The sequence below is a fragment of the Strigops habroptila genome, chromosome Z, assembly GCF_004027225.2.
Source record: "Strigops habroptila isolate Jane chromosome Z, bStrHab1.2.pri, whole genome shotgun sequence".
Lineage (NCBI taxonomy): Eukaryota > Metazoa > Chordata > Aves > Psittaciformes > Psittacidae > Strigops > Strigops habroptila.
The window spans coordinates 10,689,605-10,715,548 of record NC_044302.2 but is presented as its reverse complement, the minus strand read 5'-3'; positions in this window follow the sequence as shown (position 1 = coordinate 10,715,548).

The window sequence follows — 25,944 nt, the reverse complement described above, 5'->3', positions numbered from 1 at the left end:
ATAATTGGCTGCATCCTAATTTAATTGTAAATTCTGAAACTGCCCAATATATTTATCAAAAGATGTAAAGTCTACTAAATCATTTTTCCTAACAGAGGACCTTTCAGATAGACTTTTCTTCTTTCGATCAGATGGAAGGGACTGTTGATATGTTTCCTCCAGCATGGTCCCTGTTTTGCTAGATGCCTGAGAAGGCTGTCAAGGAAAGTCTGTTTCAGACTGAAGTAAGTGGAAGTGCTTTGGTGATCCTCGTCTGCCTGAAAAAGAATGTCCAACCTCTACACTTGCTGATCTCTCCTTCTCACAGAAACACAAAATGGAAGATGGAAGAAACAACAGAGGGAAAGAAGGGACAGATTTGGTAGCCCTGGGACAGTTACCACCTCAGTAGAAGTGGTGTATGTGCAGGGTATGTGGCATATTAGTGCCACCAATCCAGCTACCAGGGGAGCGTGAACCCAGCCTCGCTGTGGGGAAGAGTGGAGGGAGGATGCAGAGTGGAACTACGGTATTGTGTCCCTACCGTTCCTTCCCCATAGCACCTGGGCATAACCCCTTCTCACATTCCCTTTCACAGCCTGCATTTTGCAGCATGATCAGCAAGGCCAGCAAAAAGGATAGATTGACCTAATAAGTTATTTTGATCTTTTCTGATGTGATAAAAAGAAAGCTGTAAAAATCAGTACATACTAGTTCCAACATGTAATAGTATCTAATATAGTAATTTGATTAATGTTCTGTGTTCTTTCTTTAGGTTTCTCTAATGCACCCTACTGAGCTTTCGTAATTGTTCACAATATACACAGGAAATTAAGTGACAAAGAATATGCTGCGAACCGTTCACACCCAGCAAACTAGAATGAAATACAGTATTTGTTAGTAGAATAATAAGCATCCATATGTGAATACTGCATGCTGGCTAACAATTTAACAACTGCTTGAGAAAGGAGATTAACTATATTATGTGTGTCTCTTGACTGTAACTGCTAGCTCATTACATAGCAAAATAGGTGCCATCTCAGCCAGGCTGAGACCTTTGAAAATCAATATAACTCTTTAAATGCAACTTGCAACAAATTCAAACAGCAGTATTAGTGCATCCTATTTAAGTGATAATCCAGACCTAAAACTTTTAATAGAAGTCCTGCCTGTGAAAGTAGAAGGCATGCTACAGGTCTCATTATTGGAAAGCAGAGGTCTTTCCTTTCTCATCAAACTCAGATGGATAAAAATCAATCTTCAGCAGAACTGCTACTGAGGCACTGAGTGACAGCTGTGAGGGTCTAATATAGCCTCTGAATGGAGGTGAGGCAAGAAGATGCACTCTTCCATCAAAAGGTAGATAAAATCTTTTCAGCTGCTTATTTCAGCCTACCATTAATACCATGTTGTTGCCGGGCTTCAGTCCAAGCCAACCAGCAGTAATGTCGGTTCAGTCTTGTTCTGGTGGTTTGTCGTACATGCAATTTCATGAAGTGGGTCAGAGAGAATTAAAATGTAGAATTGGATTTCATCAGCCAGTTAAAGATGTGGAGTTTTTTCAGAATTCATAGAATCATGGAATCACAGACTGGTTTCGGTTGGAAGTGACCTTAAATTTCATCTAGTTCTGTCCCCCTGCCCTGGGCAGGGACAACTTCCACTAGACCACATTGCTCAAAAGCCCATCTTTCTTCTCAGGGCTGCTCTTAATCCAGTCTTTGCCCAGCCTGTATTTGTGCTTGGGATTGTCCTGACCCAGGTTCAGGACCTAGCACTTGGCCTTGTTGAAGTTTCGTTTAATGGCCTTTATGAAAATACACGTAGTTAACTCCATTTATTTCAGTACAGGACAAGTAATAAATGCAACAGTAGCATTTCACGGTATTTTACAAGTAATGGAATGTTTCCTTCTGTTACTCTCAGGTATCCTTGACCCTGTTACTTGGTTTCAGATAGGAAATATGTGAGAGACATTGCAGTGGTGGTCCAGGTAAGACTTCTCTTTTGCCAATGGGAAAGGTTGGGGTACACATTGGATTCTTTACCCAGATTTAGACTGCCTTTAAGCAGAACTGTTTTCTTTTTTGATTATTAACATACCATAGGTCTCTCAGGAGCACTTGTTTAAGTCCATATTAAAGCATTTCAGGTATGAAAATCGTAAAAGAATTCTGATTTAAACATTTTAATTGCGAATCCACAGACTGTGTGTTTCAATCCATCTTTGCTCTTTTTTTTCTTGTTGGTGTCATAACTCCCACATATCTTTTCTCAGTACTCTTCGATGACCTGCAGCTTCTGCTGTTTCAGTGAGAAGTCGCTTACGCTTCTCATGAGCATCACATATTCTCAGTCTATTTGTTTATCAGTTTTTATTTCTTTTCCCCCACTGTCTCTTGATCCATTTGGCAGTCCAAATGTTTGTTTGGAATTATTCTTAATATTAGGAAGTCAGTCTGCTATTTTCCAGTTCTAGGATATAAAACTGCTCTGGTCAAGAGCAATTCAAGACTGGGAGCTGCGTTCAGACAGTGGTCTTCACCAAAGCATAGTGATGTGCTAAAGCTTCCCTTGCTAAGCTCCTTTAGTCTTACAGAGTAGAGAAATTGTTAAATAGGCGTGAGAATTGTTATTGAAGAAAAGATACTATCAGTGGTGAAGGGTTTTTTCATTGAAGCTCTAGCAAACTGCTAATTCATGCTTCTAGCAAAGCAATAGGAAGTCTGTAAGCTGGATATTTGCCAGCAGGAGCCACTTCTGAAAAGACTCTTTGCTCTTCTCCCTTCATCTGCTGCATTTCGATGGGTGACTTATGTCAAAAGTTAAGGATAATCTTATTATATGGGTTTACATAAGAGAATAAGGAAAAGATTAAGAAAATTGTTCACTTTCATTGGTGACCTACTGAAGAAGAGCAAAGATATGAAAAGCTAGTATCTGAGAATAATAAAAGAAATAAAATAGACCTAAAAAAAATAGCACAGAATCTGGAAAGGCATTATATACAGGACTCTAGCAGAGAGGCAGTTATTGTTATCCCACTCCTATGTTAAATGCATTCATTTGTAGAGCATTTCTCTTCAGGCATCTGTGGGAGAAACATCACCAAACTAATCTCAAAAGGAACAGACTTAATGAAGATTATCAGTCTTGAATTGCAAAAAGCACCAGGGCAGAGTTTAATCACTCCTGTATTTCTGAAAAGCACTTAATTGCTTTGGAACTAAATCTTAATTCAACATTATGCCTTCAGTAAGAGCAAGAGTTGACCTCATGTCCGGGGGTTGTGTACGTGTGTGGCAGGATGAAGGGAAGGTGAATATAATGTGGTAGCAAATGTTGCCAAGCCCACTGCTGCTGAACAGGGCATTCTGTGCCTGCTCACCTCACTGAACCACCAGAAAATGAACTTGGCAAAAGGCAAAGCTCTCTGTTGACCTGGAGAGCTACTCATGGCAGTGAGGCTAGAGCAAGGAATGGGAACTGCTGCTGGAAATACCACAATGACACGTTTTGAGGTGGTTAAACCCACATAGCTGCCTGAGGTACCAAACTGCAAAATCTGCCCCTGACAGATAACTGACACACTGTGGTTTTAGATTACTTTGTAATCACTTGTGAAGTGTTTTTTTCCTGATTTCATATTAAAAGAGATATTTTAAGTCACTATTTTCCCAGTTATGAGTCATTGTTTTTCTCCCTATTTGCATTTTACAGATTTTACTCTGATTACAACTTGAAACCTTGAAGAACTGCTTTAAGCAGCGTCTGTTTTACTCAGGTCGTGGTATTTCAGAGTGCTGCACACATTCATATGTCCTCTGCTGACTTTAGTAAACGTCTTGCATGGTTTTCTTTGCCTAGAAACTAGATAGAATCAGTACTTTCTTTCTTTGCTTTCCCCTTCCTCAAAACTCTAGCAGATGATGGTTAAATTATTACAAACCTTCCAGCGTGGTAGCCCTAGGCACGGGATGGAAAATGAAAAGGCTGAGAAGGTATCTGTGAACTGATTTTCTTGTTTAAATTTTCAACCAAGAGCTGCAGTGAATTTTTCAAACTATTTTTAATACGGTAGAGTTTTTGTCATATTTTTGTCATCTTGATACTGTAAATTGATGTATTTTATTGGCCTGAGACAACAATAAATAATACAATTCAGTTTTATTTAGTGATTTCTGGTTTCAGTGATAGGGAAGTTTTGCCAATTTTAAATTAGGTCTTGGAGTAAATGTAAAATTAATGAAATTTAAAGCTGTGATTTGTTTAAGGATCCAGAACATTCACTATTTCATCTATTCATCAAGCTCTTTAATTACCTAGTATGCATGAAACCTGTATTATGTCTTATTATTGAGAGATTTATTTTATTAAAACCTCGGAGAGATACATCATTAGAATGACTCTTGGATAATGTATACTCTAACCTTTTCTCCTAATCCCACCACAGAAGAAGAGAGGGAAGTTGACAACTCTTCTTCAGTGTTTTATCCTACTGTTCCCCTGCAGTATTATCAGCCTCTAGCAGATAGTTTCTCTCTCCTACTCTTTTAATTTCTAATCGTCATTTGTCTATAGCTGTCAGTCATGTTCACCCTGAGCTATGTGTACGTGCGAGTGCCATTTGAAAAGGATCCTTATTGTTATTCTGTTACAGTAGTGTATGGAGGCCCTGCTGCATGAGACGTTGCAGACAGGGGGGAAAGGAGCATGCCTGCCTCTGAGACTGAAATACTGGAATGGTCAGAGCCCCTTGTCCTGCAGGGAAATGAGAGATGGAGACACTGCTTGGCAGACCTAAAATGGACCAGTAAGTCTGCAGTAGACCAGAGAATTTCAATTTTGATGTCTTGAGTCTTAGCCCAGTGCCTCAGCCACTGTAGTATCTTTTTCCCTTGTCTCCAGTTTGCAGTGTGTGCTCTGTCCACACTTGTCTGAAGCAGCTGCTTGGGGCAGCAGTTGGAGTAGTGGTGCAGACCTGGGAAGGGGCTTATAACGCTGTTGGGCCATAGCTTAGGGGTAGGTGCAGCATTGCTTATGCCCATCACTGTAGTCTGGTCGTGTTCATCCCTCAGCCCAGTGCTGCTGCCCCCTCCGTGTTACTGACCCATGGCAAGGACTGGATCGGGGGCTGCAGTGGGGTTCAAGCTACCTGACATGAAAAGATGATGCAGAGCTTTAACCTTGCTCAGCTCCTCAGCCTGGCGGGGTATGTAGTGGTATGAACAGAGAAAGGCAAAGAAAGATAGACTGCTACTGAAATAAATGATCATCAAATTGTATCAAAAATTTGTATTCCTCAGGTATGTTTCACTTTCTCACACTGTGACCTCTCTTCTTTGCTGCCAAAAAGAAATTATTTTTTTTCCCTTTTTTTTCCCACAGTGCTTCCATGCCAGGCTAAATCTCTGTTCTCTTGAAAGCTAATATATCCATTTTCCATATTAATATTTGTGAGAGTAGTATTAGAAATGTTTTATTTCATTATCTCACAGCTGAGGACTATAGTCACACTGTGTTATAAGGCAGCTAATTACAGTGTTAGCAACTTCGTGTGCCATGCCTGCAGTGCAGTTTGTCAGAGTTTCTGAGAATTTCTAACAAGAAACTAGTTTGCAGAGTACTTGATTGAGTTTGAGAATATCCAGCATCTTCGCAGTGTTATACATCTCCTAATCAAAACTCTTTCATCTCTAAGGGCATTTGCATTTCATGGAAAACTGGATAAATTTGGGTTAGTTGACATGTATGCTTTTCCTCTGTCCTTGCTTGTTAAATCAAAAATATTTAGGATACTGCAGAGTAACAGAACATTTGTATGCATTGATCCTTCCTCTCCTGGGTTGGCCATCATCATGACCTCATAGTAATTGAGGAGCTGTGAAGCTATCGTTAAAACTTCAGATGAGGAACAATGAATAAACGGGACTCCTCTTCCTCCTGCTCAGCCTTCATTAATATAAATGTCATTAATGTTAAAGAAAAAAGGGGGGTGAAATACCAAATTCATAAGCATCTGTGCAACCTTTTAACTATAATGTTTTCCACAAATTCGTCTCTGCTTAGGAGTAAGTTGTAAAAGTCACTTTCTTTTGGGTTTTCTAGAAAGCTCTCTGTGGCCAGTGTGACATTGCTTGGTTCATGCTATTTCAGACACAAATCTATATTTACAAAAAGCACAGGTGGCAATGAATTCAGTTACAGTGACTGAATTAACTAACACTGCAAAGGTCCGGAGTCTGCTTATGTGGAAGAAATTGGAGTGTTTTAGCATTCTGATAACAATCTATCTGGCTACTTTAACAGCACACATGTTAAAAGCAGCTCAGAGGTATTTAACTGCCATTCAGGAAGTCCTGCTGATATCTTCATGAATCCAATAGCTATCACTCTAATGCATTAGGTCAGAAATGTTTCTCTTGGAGTTTAGAAACTCCACTCTGTCCTTTTTCAGGTGCAAGGAATTACTGATCCCATTACTGCTTTGATGCCTGGTGATTATGGACCGAGTCCATTGTTCCAAAGCACACCATGGATTGACATACTGGCATATGTGATTAGACTCAGTCTCTGCTTATCACAGAAATTCTTATAATAAAGTAAGTTGTGTCACTGTTTTCCTGATGGGGGAATATTTTAGTGATGGAGATGGACTTAGATTCCTTGTGTTTCTCATCTGATTACTCTACAGTTCTGTAATGTAGAGGATCCAACAGAGAGTGAGAGGTTGCTGTGGCAAGTTCAGCAGTCTGTGCCCTCCTGCAGTTTGCCATCCTAATGGACTGGGCAAGTGCAGGGTGCAGAAGAGGCAAGTTGCTCTTTGGTCATGCATACCTTGCTCACTGGAAACCACTGCCTATATTGTTGCTTGTAAATTGAGTTTTGAGTCAGAATTATCTGTTCTTTATGATTAATGGAGGTACTCTTTAAGGTAACAGAATAGAATCATAGAATCATAGAATCATAGAATAGTTAGGGTTGGAAAAGACCTTAAGATAATCTAGTTCCAACCCCCCCGCCATGGGCAGGGACACCTCGCACTAAACCATGGCGCCCAAGGCTCTGTCCAACCTGGCCTTGAACACCGCCAGGGATGGAGCATCCACAACCTCCCTGGGCAACCCATTCCAGTGCTTCACCACGCTCACTGTAAAGAACTTCTTCCTTATATCTAATCTAAACTTCCCCTCTTTAAGTTTGAACCCATTACCCCTTGTCCTACCACTACAGTCCCTAACGAAGAGTCCCTTCCCAGCATCCTTATAGACCCCTTTCAGATACTGAAAGGCTGCTATGAGGTCTCCACGCAGCTTTCTCTGTTCCAGGCTGAACAGCCCCAACTTTCTCAGCCTGTCTTCATATGGGAGGTGCTCCAGCCCTCTTATCATCCTCGTGGCCCTCCTCTGGACTCGCTCCGACAGCTCCAGGTCCCTTTTATGCTGAGGACACCAGAACTGTACACAATACTCCAAGTGAGGTCTCACGAGAATGGAGTAGAGCAGCAGGATCACCTCCTTTGACCTGCTGGTCACGCTTCTTTTGGTGCAGCCCAGGACACGGTTGGCTTTCTGGGCTGCAAGCACACACTGCCGGCTCATGTTAAGCTTCTCATCAACCAACACCTCCAAGTCCTTTTCTGCAGGGCTGCTCTGAATCTTTCTCCGCCCAACCTGTAGCTGTGCCTGGGATTGCCCTGACTGAGGTGTAGGACCTTACGCTTGGCTTGGTTAAACTTCATAAGGTTGGCATTGGCCCACCTCACAAGCGTGTCCAGGTCCCTCTGGATGGCATCCCTTCCCTCCAGCGTATCAACCGAACCACACAGCTTGGTGTCGTTGGCAAACTTGCTGAGGGCGCACTCAATCCCGCTGTCCATGTCGCCGGCAAAGATGTTGAACAGGACTGGTCCCAACACCGATCCCTGAGGGACACCACTTGTTACAGGTTTCCAACAAACACTTCTTATAAATAGTTAATGAGTATAAATATATATTGATATCTCATGGCCTTTTATTAATGCGTACTTTAATTTCCCCTCAAAAAGACATCTTTTGGCAATGATAGGAAAAGCACATTTTTTTCCCCATTGTGACAGAAGAAGGATGAGCCTGGAGTGATTCTGTTTTATTGAATCTTGTCTGTATCTGTCAGCATTGGAGATGTCCGATTTAATCATTCAGAACTAGCTCCTGCCGAAAATGTTTGCATTGTGCATGTTTGAAAAATACCAGAGTCAGAATTAACTTTAATAAAGCTATACTTTGTGCTAGCTATAACATGTGAGTTTAGAAGATGTGTCCATCCACCTAGACATTGTGGGGAGGGGCAGAGTTTAGGAATAAAGGATTCTGTATTCTAGCACATTCCATTTTATTAAACAAAACTATACTTCATATGTACCCAAAAATGCCTCCCCGGAGATGCTCTACAGCAAATCTGTAATTCAAAGTGGCTGTTTTATGCTACTCTCTTTCAGCAGTTTTTCTCCTTATAAATTGTCAGCGACCAATATATACTTTTTATTTTTCTCCGAATCATGACAGCTAGCAAATCTTAATCTGTATTTGCAAATTAAAGGCAGAAGAAATCAATTACAAGTGCTTGGTTTACCTAAATGGAATTGCACTGGATCTTTTGATTGAACTTTTGGGGAATAAACAAAAGGAATTAGACATGTATGCATGTCTATGGTGATATGATATCACTGGAATAACGGAAACATGGTGGGATGGCTCCTGTGACTGGAGCGTTGGAATGGAAGGTTATAGGCTTTTTAGGAGCCATATGAAGACAGGCTAAGAAAGTTGGGGATCTTCAGCCTGCAGAAGAGAAGCTGCATGGAGACCTCATAGCAGCCTTCCAGTATCTGAAGGGAGCCTGCAAGAATGCTGGAGCAGGACTCTTCACCTGGGACTGTGGTGATAGGACAAGGGGTAATGGTTTCAGACTTAAACAGGGGAAGTTCAGGTTAGATATAAGGAAGAAGTTCTTTACTGTGAGGGTGGTGAGGCACTGGAACAGGTTGCCCACAGAAGTTGTGAATGCTCCACCCCTGGCAGTGTTCAAGGCCAGGTTGGACAAAGTCTTGGGTGGCATGGCCTAGTGTGGGGTGTCCCTGCCCCTGGCAGGGGGGGTGGAACATGGCAGGTGATTTTAAGGTCCCTTCCAACTCTAACCATTCTATGATTCTATGATTCTATAACTTAAAAGTTTTGTGGTTGATGTTCTATAGCTTGGTATCTAACACACTTCTCTTTTGATTTCTATCATTAATATCTAATCTTTCTGAATTATGAACTCATTTTTTGCAAGTACTCCAGTAGTTACTCAACATTTGCAGTTTCTTCAGACATGTAGTTGACAGATTTGTTTCTTAGAGCATTCATGAGATGCAAGTGTGAGAGAGGTGAGCTCAGACTACCTAAATGCAATTGTAGCTTGAAAGAAATATTGCCAGACTCTCTTCACCCTTTTGCTTCCATAATTTTCTGGCTTGGGCTAAGAGCACTAGGAGGCAGGAACCTACGCTAAAGTATATTTCTGTCTTTTCCTCACATCTTACATGTTTAAGTCATCATCTCTTGTGTTACTGTCCTGAGTGGAGATAATTGACTGATGTTATAATATGTTGGCTCAGCTGTGTCTGTACTTGCTTGCAATGTTTTTGTAGTTCACAGGTTACAGAACTCAAACCCTCTTTGTTGACTTACTTGCAGAGAGCCATTGTTGTGTTTGGTTTCCTTAATGAAGTGAGGATTCGTGACACATGCTGGACACCAGCAGAGTGGGCTATTTTGAAAACTCACATCCTCTGTGTTCAGGCAGACTGCTCTGCCTCTGCATGCATTTCTCCATGCTGCCAGGGCATAGCACTGTTCGTTTAGGTTCATTTTCACCCTGGTGTGTAAAAATTAATTGTGGCAGATTTAGAACTTACCTTTATACAGATAAACGAAATTAGAAGGGAAAGAGTTGCATTATAGGGAAGAGTTTGCTGCTTTGTCTGAGACAGTCTTTTTCAGTGCCTGAAATACATTTCAGTCTGAGGGATGGTGATATAATGCAATTTAGCATTAAAGCATTTGCAGATAGTTCAGCAAAAAAAACTATAAAGGTAAAATTGTAAAGATAGATGGTACAGTGCTAACTATGCAAAATGCAACATTATATTCTTGCTATAATAAACTGATTTGTAACCAGTTCTTTTTTAAATCAGCCTGCCAGCCATAATTAGTGTGCACTTTAAATGTCTTGCTCAATGCTATAAAGCAGAAACAGTCTTTGTATTAAAATAGTAATTAAAGTTACATACAAAAATAGATCATACTCATACACAATACTGATCTCTCCGCCATAGGAACGATTTTCTCAGATAAAGGGTATAATGCAGCTTGACCTTGTACCAGGGGAGCAGAGCACTGAAGCTCAGCTCTCTGTGAATGCATCTGTGCATCGTTTGCACCTACAACTGTTCTGCGAAAGGAGGCTGGGCCACCTTCTTGCAGCGTACAGACAGCACTTACTTGGACTCAAAATTGTTATGTGCCAAGTGTGAAAATATACATGAGCTTTTTTGATTGCCTTGCCTTGAAATCCTTATTGGTTACATGTGTTTAGTGGTACAGTGTCTAATTTGTCTCTGTTATCTCTATACTTAGAACACAGATATTTGTGGAAGATTCAAGGGATATTGCAGATTTGTTTTACTGCTGCTGCAGGAAGGAAGTTTGATGATGGGCTATATTATGTATGGCTCACTAGATAGTAGTAAACCTTCTTCATTGCTGTACTTTGGGATTATAAAAGGGTGTTATGTATGTTGCTAGTTAGTTAGAATTTTTCTGGATTAATGAAACAGATCACAGATCACTGCATAGCAACGTGCCTGAAGTCTGTGAAATGTTTTCTGAATAAGGATTGGATCAGGTCCACTGAGAATATAAAGTGCTGGAAAGAACATTGTGTTACTTTACAGACCCTGCCTTTGGTTGTTTTCTTGCAGTGGCCTTATAGCCTCACTAATTAGAAACTTGAGGTTTCTTTAAGTTTGCTCTTTTTCTTCTTTTCTAACAATACACCATTAACATCCAAGTCCTTATCTTTTTTCTTCTGTTATTGACTTCAGGGGCAAATTTTTTTAAATACAGACTGGTTCAGATGATTGAATTGGTTTCAGAGCTTTCTTTAGAGAATTACAGCCTGTATACAGTCATGCTGAGATAATACATCAGTCTTTGCTGACTTCAGCAACAGGATTTAAGATGGAGACTGCCTAGTGTTTAGCCTTGGACTACTACCCTACTGGAATGTATGTGTCAGAAGCCAAGAGAATGTTTTAGAGAAGTTTCAAATGTCTATCAAAAAACCCAGGAGATTCTTTAACTTAATAGGAAATATTATTTTTGTTCAAAAATTCCATAAAATGTGAGAAAAAAGTGCATTTCAAGGCCAAGTATGAGAAGGTAGAGAACTAGTCTCCATCACAAGTCAGATCACTCTCAAATGTTCTGAATTTGGATGCAAAAATACCTGCTTTTTGTGGAAGTCTCTGTACTTGCCTCTTTTCAACCAAGGGAATGGAAATGTGACTTCAGGTGGGGCTAGAAGTCTGCTTTTTACCTCTTGGAATACATAACTTTTCTGCCTATGGTAGGTATTACAAATCTGTCCATAAGCTTATTTTAATGCCTGCCAAATGATCCTTGCATAAATTTCTGTGCACTGATTTGGCCTTTTTTGTCACAGATCATTAATATCTGCTTCTGTTTTAACTCAGAATGTCTTGAATTATGAGATTTCCCAATAACTTGGAAAACCCAAAATTTTCTTGCATAAAACCCTTTAGATTTTGCATTTCTCAAATATGAGAACCATTGCTTCTTATACTTGGTCTCTTAAAAGGGTTCTTTTGTTTATAATGCATGAGTAATGGATGTTTTTTATGTTAAGGTACCTTAAAATCCTTATGTGGGGGGAAGGCACTAAAGAATCTAAGTACCATTTATGTTCCACTCTTAAAATGATGACTGATTTTAAGTGCCTTATTCATGAAGATTTTGGGCGGAGTCAGGTTGTGAAGGATTCTCCAGCAGTCCTAATCCAAACATGAAATTTACTTTGTCTACCCTGTATGTGCTACTTAGTGCAGCTGCTTTTGCAGTTGAGTATGGCTCGAAGTGTGTGGTTCACGAGAATGTTGCAACTAATTAGATGCTGAAGCTGTGAATAGGTCACATAATTGTATTCTGACTAATAGTACGTAAATCCAGACGGTTATTCAAGAACCTCACACTTTTACACTAGGGTAAAGGTGAAACAACTTCTTTAAAACTATTCCACCAGTTGCATCTTCTATTGCTTTTTCTTTTTTTTCTTTTTGCTGGTTGAAGCTTCTGGGTTACGTAACCAGATCCACTGTATTATCTTCCTTCAGGGATGAAAGGTACTGGTGTGTTAAAGGAAGCCCAGGTTCTCCAAACATCTTAGGTTTGCTGATAAAGCTTAGCTGTATTTCATGTGCTGTTGTAGCAAGAAACCTGAGCTGCTGTAGGGAATGTATTTGTCTCCATGGTCCTATCTAGCACATTATCTTTAAATCTTATAAAAAGTTCATTCTCATTTCACTAACGACAGAATTCAAAATTGAAAAACTCTCTCTAAGATAAAAATAGGTCACATTTGAATAATTGCACTGCTTGCATTGTAACATGCTGAATTGTGATCATACTACCATCGTAGTCTTGTGGCATAAAAATTCTTTGAAGTAATAACCAATGAAATACTCTATATGAAATTTAAAAAGTAGGCTTGTTTTAGTAATTTAATTTCTTATTTTGAACAAGCTTTTCAATTTATTTCTGAGTATAGCAGAAAGAAATTTATATCTCTGATATTTCAAGACAGAGTTAACAAGGACTGTATCAGCCTAGAACATTTTCAGAGCTTTGCAGGGAGGAAGTTAGAACTGCTGTTAATGGCAGGATTGGGGCCTGACTTTGCGCTCAAGAGAAAAATGTGTAGGTGATATACTATATGGGATTTAGTGTTCTATTTTGTTTCATTGGTGACTTACTACTTACGGGTTTTGGTGATTGTTTGGTTTGGTTTAGGGTTTTTTTGTGTTTGTGTAATGAATTTACTGACAGCATTTGATAAGTGCAAGGGCTATGTCACCAGTTGGATCTGGTCAGTTGGCATAGCTGCATTTTGTACCAGCTGAGGATCTGCCTTTCAGTTTGGAACAAATTTTATATCCCGGTCCTCTTTTTCTATTAGATTTGCACTCAAAATGGTAAAACTGGAGGAGATTTCCCCTCCATTTTCTGTCTTTTTAGTAAACTTCCTGGAGAAGGGGCCATCCTTATTCTTTCCACAATGAACTTGGCAAATAATTTATAAACAAAGAAATAACAATAGTGGGGTACAGGAAATGGAACACTATCCATAATTAATGTACATAATTAAATAGAATCCCTGGTCAGTTGGAAGTATAAAGACAAAACTTCACTGTGGGTGTAGTCTGTATTTAAATGCTGAAGCATTTCATGGTGGTCTTACATGAGAATGCTGCCTCCATTTTCACTCAAGCAATTATATTTTGTTTCATTAAGTAGCTCTCTGTTTGCAGCTTTAGCTGCGCACTGAATGCAGCAATTAATGGTCAGGGGTTTGTTTTTGTATTTTTAAAATGTCTTTATTATGCAATACATTGAAAAACAGATTTGATACAGATAGTGCCATGCAAGCAAATAGGATGGCTTAAGCCCAGTGACATATGGATCAAACTCAGAGCCTTCAGGGCACAGTGTGTGAGGGTGTGGGTCCAGCAGGAGAGGATGGAAATACCAGTGTGATTTCTCAGCTGGGCATGTGGGATGTTTTGCTGGCTTGGAAATGTGTATTTATTTCATGGGATGGAAAAACTTGCACATTAAAAATGTTTGCTCAATTAAGTTATTGAACCACTGGTTGAGTTACTCCTACAACATGTTGTTTAATCCCCTGGTGATAGTTGAAGCTGCTAAAGCAAACACCAAAAGAATATTTTTGTTTGTTTCATTTTTGGCATAGACATCAACAACATTAAATTAATTTTACATAATTCATATTTTCTCTAAAATCCATATTTTTATATCATGCCATTTTCTCCAGAATAATACTGTCATTTCATGGATAAGAGAAACTAGGATAAATACAAATAAACTGAGTTGTTTTAATCAGGCAAAGAGATGCTTAGTTAAAAGATAAGGAGCTGAATTCTGAGCTCTTAATTTGGCCTGCCAAATTATGCCATCCTCCAAAGTGGTAGGTTAGTAGGTTTTATGAACTACTCTTTATTTATTTCACCTTACTGTTTCCTGTGACATTTAGCAATTCAACTCCCTGCAGGATAATGCAGTGTGAAGCACATAGAAAATCACTCTGTTTTTAGGTGCCACTCAATTTACCTGCCTATCACAGTACTACTGCCAAATTGGCCTCAAGGCGTTAAATTCTTGACAAAGCATGGCTCTAATCCTGAAGGGAGGCTGTGTCCAAAAGTGTGCCATGACTTGGAGAGCCAGGGACCATGCTGATGGAGAGGAGCCCTGCGGTCTAGTGTGAGCCTTAGCAGAGCAGCCTAGAGAATGCCCAGCAAAGACCATGAAAATTAGCTACCATAGGTACAGTGCCAGATCGTTTGAGAGAAATGCCAGCTGGCCGAACTGTTCATCTCTCTTTTCTAGGAGGGATCCCTGTTTCTAGAAGTTTCCTTGTTGCAAATCTAGTATCTCTTCTCAGTTTTCTTTAGGTTATTGGAAAGTAAGGGAACTCACCATATTAAATAGTAGATTAGGACTTTGAATCCTGTATATATCCTAAATATATATATCCTAAATATATATCCTAAATATAAATAAATCCTATAAATATATATCCTATATATATATCCTAAATATATCTGTGCATTTATATATGTGTATATATAAACTCTTTACACATATGTAAAGATACTGTAGACAAGTTCTGTGATAATTTTGACTTTCTAAATTCATTGCATTCTGTTTAAAACTCTAAGAAAAAAAAAATTCTTTTTCTACCAGAAAAAAAACTATGTAATCAATATTTGTACTGTACGGCAGCCGTCAAAATCCATTTGTTTTGCCAGAAATGTACCTTGAAATTTCATGAGATAGGTCAGGAAAATGAAACTCGGCAATGAGTTGCCCAAAGGAAATTACAAGCTACCACAAGGTTTTATGACTGTGAATCTCCTCGGTTTTGGAGCAAAGGCTTAACAAAGTGCATATTTCACTCTCCTTTTGTGAATGTTTTTCATTCATCCAAGCCAGCTATCCTAGCAATTGGCAGGGACACTTGTTCCCATTATGAGTATTGGCTTGTAGCACATGCTGTAATCCAAATGTCTCAGCTCATTCATATCAGACATTATCAGACCAAATATAACAAAGGCTACAGTTGGCTCATAATGTCGTAGTTTTGTGATGACCTTTGGTATGCAAAGCATGCACAAGGAGGTCCAACATTGTCCTGTTTGCTGGACATATGTGTGGGTCACAGATGGAGCACATACCCAGCAGATCCTGTGTGCCCAGAAAGCTTTGAACATATGCTATTACATCAAGTCCTGTATGTGATGAGGAGATAAGGTTTACTGCATACGCAGCAACTGACCTTTATCACCATCAAGTGGATCGATGAGTGTGCATTTAATATTTCTGGGATTTCTAGATGTTCCAGTTATTTGCCTGACTAAGCTGTGGGACATCAGGATGTTATGGACAAGTCTCCCAAATCTTTTTCCATCCAGTCATGATTTCTGTGTGAAAAAGAGCAGTATGTCCACATGTCTATGGCTGTAGAGACAATCTGTTCTAAGGTCAGAAGAAAGCAATGACTGCAGCTAAACAATGCAGAGGAATACTCTTGGTTTTTGGAGGGGGAGAGAGAATGGTTGGAGGAAGCAAAGCAAGCATGGAATTCTAATGCCAGATTTTATCAATTTGTAAAATTTAATTACTTATACTTGTCGTACCTCTAAAAAGAAATGGAATCCAGGTTAATCTTCACAAGATATGCAATAAAAATTATTTATTAAAATAAGGCCCATTACTGTGATTATGGGATACATTTTTAATTAAGTCCAAAGTTGCTTCAGTGGAAGTTTTACTTATATTATCTCAAAATGTTTGAACTTGTTCGTCTTTCTAAGCTTTACTTCTCTTCTATAAGGAGCATGAACTTGGCGTAATTAGAAGTAGTAGTTATAATGTCAGAGCAAATTAATTTCAGTCAACTAAACAGTCCCTTTGAGGATCACAGTCTCTACCTGTTGCTGTCATCTGTAGCTTGGAAATACCCATGCTCTGACGATGACTGAGCTCTCATTAACTCCATGATGAGAGTCGCTCTGCTGGCTCAGTCACAGAGATGAACCCTAATATCAGTAATAGAGACTTGTAACATCACTGCAGGAGGCAGGACACAAACTTCATTTCTTCCACGTTTCTCTGTATCTCCAAAGTTTCTTAACTTTAAAAGAGGTAATTTAAGGCTCTTGAACCAGGTTTGTATGCAAGATTTTTGCAAGATCATTTATGACTGTTGTCTCTCAGGAGTACCTCTGTGTAATATATCCAGTTTACAAGTGAAAAAGTCATGTATTTAGCTCCCCGTCCAACACAGCCAGGCCTAGATTCTCAGCTTGCGTAAGCACATCAGTTGATCTGAGTATTCTTTTTTACATCAGAGTCTCTTTTAGGTCCCAAGCTCAAGAAACCATGTTTTTTTCAGAGTTTTCACTCAATGTTATCTTTAAATTTATCCCTTTAATTAATGTTTTTAATTGAATTCCCTTTTTTTTTTTTTTTAATGTTGCTACACTTATTTTGTATTGAAAATGGCGGAGCAATCTTACATTCTAAAGGGAATTTATTTGCATAAAAATAACCACAGTAACTTCTTCTAGATGTTAAAACATAAAAAGATAAGTTAATTGTAAATCAGTGCTTAAAAATGCATGTTGTTACAAAATCCTGGCTACTCAATGTTCTTTAGTAGGTTGTAATGAGCTGGATCCATTGGTTAAATTAAAATACTTTTTCTCATATTCAGTAAATGCAGTGTATGCGATTGAACAAAAATAAAATTAAAATTTACATTTTCATCAAATGAATAACCACATGCTGAGGATTGCTCAACTGCAATTTATGATTATGCAAATGAAACAGGTTTTGCAACCAGGATGTGTACAATAAATGAGAGTTCCATTATTACGTATCAAAAAGCCATTAACCTTGAAATTTTATACAATTGACATGAACATATCTAAAATATGTCTAAAAGCTGTTAATGTTCTCTCTTACCCTCCTATATGTATAGGTACTGTATTTTAGATTTAGCAAAATAATTCAGAATGAATAATTTATGAAATGAGCTCTGCCACTTTTTTGTTTATGAACTATCTGTAACAACTTGCTAGGTTCTTTATTCATTATTTAAAATCAGGGAATACTGCTGGTTAATTCCTTGTCTGCTGGCAAGAACATTCATTACAAAAGCTGTTCAGAACTAACTTTTACTATTTCTAAAATGCAGAGAGGGAGCGGAGACGGGTCAGTGCATTGTGGTGCAGCCTCTCAGATTAGAAGTTTCTTTGTCGTGAGTACTCACCTTGGTGTGTCTCTGAATTTTTGGTATTTGATGGTTCTAGATGAGATTTTGCTCAGTCCTTGTAACAAAACTACCAGTGCGGGAAGGGAGAACAAAATGGGGCCATCTCTGAAGATGCTATCAATGATATCTTTTGCTTGGGATTGGCAAGGGAAAGCAAACAGCCTATAAACTCAAAGCTGATTTTCTGCATATCTCAGGAAAGATGGTCCCTTCCTGAGTACCACTGTGGATTTTTGGCTTTTGAAAGGGCACCAGCTCACACAGACCTTGGGACAGAGTAAAAGTATAACTGGGCTGTCCAAAGTGTGGCCACAGTCCCGATGCATGTTTAGCAGTTGCCAGTGTGCTGCAGTGCTGAGACTGCATGCAGTGTGTATGCACTGGTTGCTGCATTCTTCACCCAGTATCATTGTGCTGAGGTTGCAGTAAGTCTCTCTGAGGCACACAGTTCCCTGCTGTGTATCGCCAGTTAATACCAAAACTCTTGAAAAAAACAAACTAACACACGGCCCAAAGCAGTAAAAAAAAATAATATATATATATAGGCTAGTTCTTGAGAGGTACCTCAAAGCAGATCTGTTCTTTCAGTGATTTTTTAATAGCTTTGTGGAAGTGTTTTGGTTATATCTCTGTGTCAGTTTATAGCTACAGAAGGGTTTGATATCCTGAGTTATTTTTACCGTAGGAAACGTTCACATTGTGATACACAATGTGTAAGATACCAACATATATTTGTAGGAGATTGCCTTATGTCTGTTATCTATAATATTTAATTTGCAATAATTTCTGATATTCCTTTTCTTTGCATCCTTATAGCTATCCAAGGAGAATATTTAAAGTCTTTTATTGCAAAGAAATCAAAATAGTACTAAATGTGGCCCTCATCACCCTAAATCACAGACCCTCTCTTTGGCTGTTCTTTTCTGCTCTTGTCTCTACAAGAAAGTGAATGTATTTCCTTGCCCAAGTCTCACTTTTATACTGGTGTTTACATCAAAACCACTGCCAAAAAAATGTTAGTGTAGAGCACTGCAATGTAAGAAAATAGAGATTAAAGTAAATGGGACTGTCATAGACAGGAAGAATAGTAGCTGGGAATCCATGTACATTCAGTTGAATGTAAGGGTAGGTACTGATGTTCTTGGAATTCTAAAGTAGAAAATTAAAAGTACAAGTGATTCCATTGGCAAAGCAGACAAATTATGCTCTCTATTTGGCGGAAAATCTGCAGGAGAAAGAGATAAATGAGTATTTAATTGGGTTTTTTTTTTTTCAACATTAGGTTTGACCACAGGAAATAGTCTTGTGACTTCTACTGAGGGAGTCTTTAGCAGCTCAAACTCCTAAGAGCTGCTTTTGATGTATACCCTTAAATACTCTGTATTCAAGTAGAAAAGGAGAATCTTGTGCTACTTTTGAACTTGAAAATGATGCCCAGAATACATATGTATTGGTGGCAGGTGGAGGAATATACTTACAATGGAGCTTTTTCTAAACTGGTGAGATATGTGTTTGGACAGCATTGTTCAATTTTACCCGTTATGCATTAGACAGGAGATACAGATGTATCCTGTAGGGTTAGCAAAACTTTTGGTTTTTTTACTATTAAGGTGATTAAATGTTTTTATCCTATAAGAAGAGTTGGATTATAGAATTTTTAAAGTTGTTGTGGTTTGGGTTTTTTTTAACTAACACATATATAGCAGAGGGCATGTATTTATTTCTAATACTGCTCTGGCTTCTTAGGCAGTTTCAGCCATTCCTTGGGGTAAGCACTTAGGCAGCATCAGCTTTTCTAGATGCCATGACCCATGAAAAATGTGTTTTCCTCACACTGCTGCTTCTACCACAAAGATGCAGCTGAGAGCGGGTAGTGTGATGCTGTTTACTTGGAAAATACAAAAGGAAGGGGATATTTGCTCACACTGGTTGTTGCTTACATTACAAACTACTGAAATATTTTTTAAAAAACCCCCGTGATTTTCCTGCAAAAATCTGTCACAGAAAAGATTCTGACTGAACATTTCATGTGTGTTCTTGCTAAGTTTGCCAGAGAACAACAGAAAGCTAGATCAATGTCTTATTTTTCATCACTTTCTGTAGATACTCTCCAAATTAATCTCAGTAAATACCAGAAATGCTAATATCTAGTCTATTTATATGCTCACAGAACAGAAGATTTAGGACAATTATTTGAAGGATATATATAAAGTGAGCATTTTCCATAAGTTAAAAGCTTCCTTTTTGACATCTCTAGAACACTTTTCTTATAGTACTGAGAAGTGATTGAACTTTTAATGCCATAAAATCCACAGCTTCCAGCATACTGCTGCATGTCCAGGTGTTGTCCCAGAGTCTATAATAGAACAGGGAAGGCCCAGCAGGTGATGACATGTTCTCAAACCTGCCTTAACATCTCCTGAAGTCCTGTCAAACTCAAATATTTCTAAATATGATCTGCCTGCTGCGATGTTCATCCTGTCTTTCTTGAGCATAACAGTCAGCAGTGATTTAGGTACCAATTCCTTAATTTAAAATCTCTTAAGTTGCTGAGGCTGTTACACCATTGGTGGTAAGGTCTTAGTATTTGTCAGCACAGGAAAACACTGCAGGGGTTTATTCTGGCTTCTATCTACTGTAAATGTTACATTAGGGGGAAGAAATTTTTTTAAGATGAAAACTTAGATGCCGAAGCAGAAGATGGCCTTGTTTGATCCTTTCCTTAAAAACCAAAAAGCCTTACTAAGACACAAAAATGATTTAAAATAAATCTCCGTGAGGTACAGGAGTGTTGTTTTTATCTGTAACTCTTCAGCCACTAGATGGTGGGAAAGTCGCAATATGAGCGCACTCGGGGACTTGATCTGACCTCCCGGGGTTAATCCGCAAGCAGGTGTGAGTGAATGCAGCACTCCTTAAATCGTTGTGAAATTGTACCATGAGGTGGCATTTGGATTGTGGCATTGCTTGTACATCTCTATTCAAATCAACTTTGTGCTGGAGAACCTCGTCGGCATTACGAAGGCAGCTGTGATGAAAAGAATTCCCTTTAGCTGCAGATTTCACCAAAGAAACTGAAAAAAAAAATGATCAAGAGGCTAGAGTTGATGCTAGATTCAAAACTACCATAACCAAATTGCTGGCAGTGCCTATTTTAAAGCTAATTCTTTCATGCTGTCATGCTGTATGGGACCCACTGTCCCATGAAGTAACTGACAGACCCCCAAGCACACTTAAATACAGTGTGGACTGATTCTTTTTTCTTTCAGTAGCTTCTGTGGCTTATTGTGTAATGAGGAGGTGTGCATCATTCTTGAAAAATATTGTATGCATAGGAGGCAAATCTTCCTTCCACAATGCGGTGCAATTTGCTAACCTATTTTTGTGTGTGTGTGTATATTTGGGGAAGAGATGGTTTGATTGGAAAATATCTTTAACAGGTTTATTACTCTCAGCTTTGTTCTGAAGGACAGCTCCGTAAATACCTGTCTCTGGGATCCCTTGGCAGGATTTCTGCTGTAATGTCAGATTCATCACCTTACCAGCCACCAGTTTACCTGCCTTTTTGATCTTTGATATAAATTGTAGTCCCAACTTCCAATGCAAGTGGCTCTGGCACCAGCCCTTAATAATTAAGGTAACTCCAGTGCAGACTTTAGGAGCATCAAATAATGACAGTGCCTTTGATTTATTTGCCATCATTCATTCCGAGTGATCTCAAAGCACTTATAATTTCTGGCAAACATGTGCTGAGTTAATGGGTTATTTCAGAGTCTATTCAGCAATAACCGTTGAGTTGCTCAGAAGAAAGACCGATTGATGTGTGAGATGGCTGAGAACTTTAATTATCTTAATGAATAATTTTTTGGACATAACAGGAAGTCTACCACTAACACAAGTGGAGCTATGAACTTTAATTCCACCACTCATTATGTTAAACACTGAGCTTGGTGGTAATTTGAAGACTTATCTCTTGTCCTGTGTATGTGAATTTTCATAGGAGTCTCTTTAGGCATTACTGGCATTTTGCCTATGGCAGATACCAAAAGTGGTAAACAGCTGAATTGAGGCAACATGAAGTAGGATAATGCCATGAAAAGCAAGCAGATTGCTCTTGAGGAGATGGTCTTGAGATTATTCCAGTGCGAAAGTTCTTTCTAAATTAGTGATTGTGATCACATATACGTTGTCTCCTGTCATCTACAGCCCCTTGTACTCTTCCTATGCCTCTTTGTTATCGTACTTTTAAACCTTAATCATTTTTTCCACAGAAATGAAAATTGTTATTAGCATCTGTTGTGTCTGCATGATTACTGTGCCTGTTAAAAGGTTTATTTCTATTATTTCCAGATCTCTTCCACAAATCCTTACACTGGTAATTAGTATATCTTACAAAAACTAGTGTTGTGAAAAGGATCATAAATTTTCAGCATAAACCAAGAATTGCCTTCTGAGGACTAATACTACAGGGGGTACCATAAAAATAATAGTCTTAGAAAAAAGCAATAATTCCAGGCTGTGTTTTACTGTACATGTTGCCAAGGAGACCTGGCTTTGTGACTTTAGGACCTGGACTTTTTGTACCAACTTCAGCGGAAATGTCAAGAGTGTTATGATTTTTTTTTCAGTTAGAAAAATATTCCATGTGTGCAAATTCGCCTTGTTATACATGTATTCTCATTGCTGGAGATGGAGGAGAGGGTCAAAGGCGGCTGCTGACTTCTCAGCTGTAGTTGCTCTTTTTAAGCAACAGGGAGGGTTGAATTGTGGAAGATGACATAGGGGGTGAAGTCATTGAATGTTCAAAGGTGGCTTTCTTGTTCTGCATTTTGTGGTCTTTTGCATGTGCACATGATGCCCATCTCTGTTCCCAGAACACTTCCCCAGAACAGCACTACACACAAGCATATGTTTGTGTCAGATTTTTCATAAGGCATTAAAAAAGTGGAGGAACTGCCAGAATGCTTTGAGGGATCTCCAGACACCACAGAGCTGCTGTAGTGATTCCCATGGGCTATTCCCTGGTTTCTAACTCAATAGGCAAGGCTGAGTAAAAGAGGGTGACACTAGAGTGAGTTCAAGCAACCTGTATCCCTTGATGACTGAAAACTGTGGGCCTAAAGATGTCTGTGTGCACAGCTTCTCCCCTCTTTTAAGATTAACAAATCTTCTCAAAACCAATCCAAGTGATGCTCTTCCATTTACAGATCTTAATTCTGAGTATGAATGTATATTCCAGATAGATGTTTGGTGATATTTCAGCTTCTGTTACCTGAAAGAAGCTTAAGTACTTCTTACATTTATTCCCAGGGAATAATGGTTTAATAGTTTTGAAACACCTTTTAGCTACGTTTAACCAGTCTCATAATGTTTTCCCTCATAAACCTGATGCAGATTGTAAAGAGGAGCTTAAGGAATTGTTTGGAGTCCTTCCAGTCTCTCTCACCTCTATCAGGACTCATCTCTGCGAGGTCAATTGCCCTTGTCTCAAAGAGGAGGTCATAAAGCCGTGGGCTTCACTAGTTCAGGACAAGCTTTCAGAAACTGTAGTCGAAGGAGATTGAAAAGAGAGATTTGAATATTACTAGGAAGCTGTGCAAGTAAGCAAAAATAAGTCTCAGAGATCTGGTATCAGAGTTGGGCTTCATGAACTTTGAAGCATGCAACTTCAGGCTTCAGATGTTACATTCACCTCATGAATCCAAAAGTAATTATTTGGCTGAGACAGCTTTTGGTGCAGGTAAGACTATCATTTTCCTATTGATGTATGCCTTTTTTTGTTAGTGTCTAAAGGTGTGAATCTGTGGTCTGTCTCTGTTGTTTCAGATGACATATTCATGTCATCCCTAACTGAGAGCTAAACAGTCTTGCCACATCAAACAACTGTCCTTTTTTAAAAATCCATTTTTCCTAAGCAATGTGACCAAAATGATCTCATTCTTTGAGTGGCTAGACTGTGTGGAAAAAGTTTGAAGGAGACAAAAAAGCACTTTCTGTTAGAACTGTTAAAAGATATCCATTTTACACAGCTATAATAGAACCTCATATTTAATTTAAATGCAATTTGTTTTCCATAACACAGATTTTTGGGTGTAAAGTATGTCCTTTGAGAGAGGCAAGAGGAAACAACCTCTGTTATTTTTGATTACCTTTGTGTTTTGCTTTTTACTCGTTATGCTAATTTTATGCTAATAACCTTCTTACATTAAGCTTCACTTTATACTGCATAAACTGACAAATAGAGCAATATTTATCAAGCATAAATATTAAAAACACTATAAAGACTTCTAGGCTTCTAATTATTATGCTAATATATCTCAATTATTCCTGTATTACCACCCTCCAGTTCACTGTAGAACATGACACAAAAATGGTAAAAATACCAAAATTCTATTTCTTAGTGCTATTAATCGCATAGGAAGCCCATCTATGAATTAAAAAAGCTTCAGCTATAGCATTGTGGATGTAAAGATAAAGAATTCAGTTCTTCTACTGGGCTGTTGAACCTTTGCTTATAATATCATAAATACTAAGGAAATCCAAAGTGCTTTTTTATTTTCAAAGAACAGGAAAACCTAATATATGGGGTGGAAATTCCACCTGTTGAGCCAAATTCTAAGTATTTCTTTTCATACCAGTGTATTTATTGAAGTCAATGAGACTATTCATATTGTTCCAGTGTGTGAGTTTTGGCCTCACTCCTGCTTTTGTGTTGCACACATGGAGTCAGATGAAGTCCCCATATCTTGGATGTCATGTTCATTCTGGTGTCATTAGGAGGTTATGATGAGGGGCAAAATCTCTCTAATGAGTGGAAGAACTAATTAAATCTATACAACGTAACTTATAATTGTAGAGAGTTTCTAAACATCTGGGTATTATCACTGGTGAGTGCGTGATGAAAGGCAGCCAGGACTAGTGTTCTGCTGAATGAAAGCTGCTGCGTCAGAGCTAGTAAATGCCTCAAGGTGTGTTTTGTTCGTGGAAACAGGCCTGAATGGCTGGAGTGTTCTGGAGTGCTTGTCATAGGCTCAAAAATTGTGACCATCTTTATCAGCAGGTGTAGAGGCCCCATTTTGACTGTAGGAGTGAGCAGATTTGATACAGAAAAATAATTTGAGTGTTAACACTATGGTTTTTTATTCCCAGTATCCATCCTCTTTTTCCACCCAAATATGCGCTTTTTTTATTTAAAGCAAGTACCTATTTTTGACCCATGTGAGAATCCAAATAAAAAACACTGATATTTTTAATGTTATAACCACCAATTAAATATTTAAAAATAACAAGGAAATATTGCTGCCGGAAACATTCAATAGCAATTTTGAGTAACTAGTTGCAGTCTGAAATCTTGTTTTTGCAGAGAACCAGCTTTTCATCTCACTGAGCTAGGTATTGATTCCTGTATTCATCAGGGGAAGTCACACTGACCTTCAGTCCCTGCTGCCACAGCATCTCTCCTTAGCTCTGTTTATAATGAACAGCGCAGAGGCAGAGAGTAACGAGACACTGGGCACACCCCGACTCCTGGAGTCCGGCCATACCAATCCCAGGCTGATGATAGATTTTTCTTTTATATAAAACCTGCATCAAACCAAGAGGAAAGCAGACTTGTAAAGTCTGAGCACTAATGAAAATGGGGATATATTTTCCTGATAACCACACATATAAAACCACAATGCCACAAGGGAGGGTTTACTTTTCAAGAGTGTACACTTCCTCCATTACAGTTTTTAGCATCGTTTTTATACTTCATCGAAGTAGAGCTTATTATTAGGACATGGTAGACAGCCTTAATTCCAGAGATAATGTACAAAACTGATGCTACAACACTAACAAAATGAGTGGTGGACAGAGAGAGGATTTTAGGTTGTTTGTCAGATGATGAATCCGGTACATGCAGAATTCTCTTCCATTTTATAAAAATACCTAGGAAGCTGAGGTTTTTCCAATCTGAAATAACGTGTGCATAATTAAATAAACTCTCTAAATACGTGTGTGTGAGAGAGATGGAAAAAAGAAAATATTTTTTCTGCTCTCTTTTTACTTTTTGAATGTTTTGTATTCATTTTGCAACAGTCACACAGATGAAAACAAGTATTAGCACAAAGTAATTGTGAAATCAATCAGTAATCCAACAATTCTGAGCTCTGGAGTAACCTCCTAGGAAGCTGAAAAAAAAAGAAAAAGAACACAATGTATTAAATACAAATTCTAAAAGATAGGTAATGTGCCAAAGAGGTTATTACATTCAGGAGACTTGATAAGGATGATTTAACAGGGTGA